The following is a 3,468-nucleotide window of genomic DNA, read 5'->3' on the forward strand; positions in this document are numbered from 1 at the left end:
TTGATGCTCAAAAGTCTTAAATAATGATAATAATATTTTTTAGATAGAAAAAAAATGTTATTTACATAAAACTCTCAACTCAAATGAAAATTTGATACAACAATAGTTGGTGTGCAATTTGTATTTAAAATTCAAGTTAATACTATATCAGAAAACCAATTTTATATCTAGTCTTTTGGATATTGAGCAAACCAATTCTATATCTAGTCTTTTGGATATAGAGCAATTTCAATTACATTAATTATTTTTTCATCTAAATAATTAGAAAATAAAATAAAATTTTCAATTAATCATTTGTCATGGTCAAGAAATATCAAGAGTGGGTATCAAAAATTATACGCACTAAGAGTTTGTTGATGTTTAAGAGATAGAAAATTACAAGTAGTGAAATGGTTAGAACTTATTAATTTCGAAACAGCTATCTTTAGTATTCTTGAACTTTATTTTATTTTGATTATGATAAGTATTTTTTTAATTATAAAAAAAAATGCTATGAAAGACGCATTCAATAGCTTAGGAAAATACTTACCTCCTATATATGGTCTTCAACAATAATGACAATAGATGACCAATGTTGTTGAAACATTTGTGGACTAAGAATGTGCAACACATTGAAATGGGGGTATGGCTTTGTTGCATTTGATAATGTATTTATCTATTGGTAAGTGACTTGAACCAAATGTAAGAGCGTGGTTGAAAATCAACTAATGGATTTTAATCTGTGATAAACAATGCATTGAAGATAGTGAGTGAATTGTTCTTTTTTGTAGGAGTTATTGAAATGAAAAATTTGATTAGTAATCAAAGCCTTTAAGTGTAATCATTAGAGTTAAAGTTGCTAAATGTATGAAATAATTGTATTTGAATGGACAAGTGAAAGGGTTTTCTTTACATTGTATATTGGTGAAACAAAATATGATGGAAGCGAAACGAACTAGTGTGATTTGGGAGGTGCCACATCAGAATTTTTGTGAGTTAGCAAAATTTGGAATATGTGTCGTACATATAGATGAGTTGTCGCCAACAAAATTCGGAACTTTGTATTAATATATTATAATAGATAATAGATTTTAAGATGTTTCCAGCATTACTTGTTGTGCTAAGTATGAAAAAAACTTCTCATCAATAATTCTTAAAACTCATAAGTAACTTAATAGGATTAAAATTCATATTTTAGTTATTAAAATGAATCATATACTTAACTATATATATAAATTTATAAATGTATATAATAACAATCAAAATCATTTGAAAATCCATATACTAGATTGCTAAAGTGTGAATCACAAAAGAGATAGTAGTTCAAAGTAAAGAAGGTAAGATATTATGACCGCACAAAGCGTCCTCCTTACAAATTCACTCTTTTCACTTTTTACTGAACAAATTCATCAAAGTATATATATGATTCATCAAATACGTTATATATATATGTGTGTGTTTCTTCATTGAGAGATTAGTACCAAACAATTATTCAACTCGTATTCTTACATTAACGTAAAATCATTAAGCATTCACAAAACTAAGCTCCATCTACACAAAAACTCAAGATTTAATAATCATTCAATAACGAGGTCAAGGTTATTTTAAAGATATTAGGCTCCTAATATGAGTATTAAAATTTATGTGAATAAAACTAAACAAAAACAATAAAAAATAAACACATATTTTTACTCCCCCACTGAGTAAAATTTACTTAGTGAAAGCAAGATCCGCCAAACGAATTTGAAACAGAAAATAACTCATTCACAATTTACAATCCAGGCAAATTCGCTTAAATTTGTCGGCATGTAGATTCTTTCAACAACCATGTGCTAAATTTGAAATTTTTATATAAAATAACAAATATCACCATTCAGACATCAAAGGGACCACAATACTCACCACCATTGTCAGTACGAACACGTTTCAGCTTCTTATATGTCTGCCTCTCCAACACTTGGTCTTTTGTCTTCAAAATATACACTCATAGTTTTCTGGAACAGACATCAGACGTTAAAATGCGCCAACTGAAACATATTGCACCAACTAAATTTTTTTTACCTTTAAAGGGCCATAGACGTCTGAATGCACCAACTGAAGCAAATCTGACTTTCTAGAGGGAGGATGCCTTTTGAAGGATACTCTAATTTGTTTACCAATTATGTAGCGAGAACATTTCTCCAAATCTACATTCTTCAATCCTTGAAGCACATCCTTTTTTGCTAAACAATTTAAACCTTTTTCACTTATATGGCTAAGCCTTCGGTGCCGCAAAGATGATTCCATATCCACGACATTCACACTATCTTTAGCAACCAAAGCTTTTGTTCAATATAGTTTACTAATTTTCTCTCATCTAGCCACAACCAAGTTACCTTTACTAAGTTTCCACTTTCCAGAACCAAAATGATTATCAAAACTATTTTCGTCAAGCATATGCACGAAGGTCAAATTAAAGCGAACATCTGGAGCATGTTTAACTCCTTTAAAAACGTTTGCATTCCCATGTTGGTTTGCAAGCATACGTCACCAACACCAATTACCTTCGATACACCATCATTACCCGTCTTCAAAACTCCAAATTCACATGAAGTATAAGATGTGAATAACTCCTTCCTCGGTGTAACATGTATTGTAGCACCACTATCAATTATCCACATGCTCTTATCAGATACAAGATTAATTGTTTCATAGTCACAGAGAATAACAAGATCATCACTGGTAGCAGTAGTAACACGATCATCATCACGACCCCTTTGTTTTTGTTTACCCATCTTGCCTTTGTTCTCCTTTTTCTACAAAAAATAATTCTTTTGTATGTGCCATGTTCTATGACAATAATTACACTCCACATTTTTGTATCTAGACTTGGACTTGCTTCTGCTATTTTCTCTACCACCCTTCGATTCTTTTTTATGACTTCTTCCCCTATTTTCAGTGACAGGAACTTCAGATTGAGATGAAGAACCTTGTGCCTTCCTTCTCATCTCCTCATTCAAAACATCACCCTTAGTCGTTTCCAAAGAAACAACACCATTAAGAGTTGAACTCGTTATAGAAACCCAAAATGTCTCCTAGGACTCTGGTACAGATAACAGTAAAAATAGTCTCAAAAGTTCATCATCAAACTTGATATCCATTCCAGACATTTGATCAAGGAGCCCTTGAAATTCACTCAAGTGGTTCGAAATAGACGTTCCCTCCTTATACTTCAAACTTATGAAACTATTCAAGTAAGAATAATTTATTATTCTGTGACTTAGAGGCAAACAAAGTATGTATCTTATCCCACATAATTTTTGCATTTGTCTCATTAGCAATATGATTATAAACATTATCTTCTACATATTGCATAACAAAACCACATATCTGTTGATGTTTAAAATCACATTCTTCAGTAGATTTATCATCCGACTTTTTAGAACTAAAAATAGGAAGATGCATTTTCTTCATAAATAACATATCTTCATCTTGCCCTTCTACAAATGG

The sequence above is a fragment of the Cicer arietinum genome, chromosome 3 (assembly GCF_000331145.2).
Source record: "Cicer arietinum cultivar CDC Frontier isolate Library 1 chromosome 3, Cicar.CDCFrontier_v2.0, whole genome shotgun sequence".
Classification (NCBI taxonomy): Eukaryota; Viridiplantae; Streptophyta; class Magnoliopsida; order Fabales; family Fabaceae; genus Cicer; species Cicer arietinum.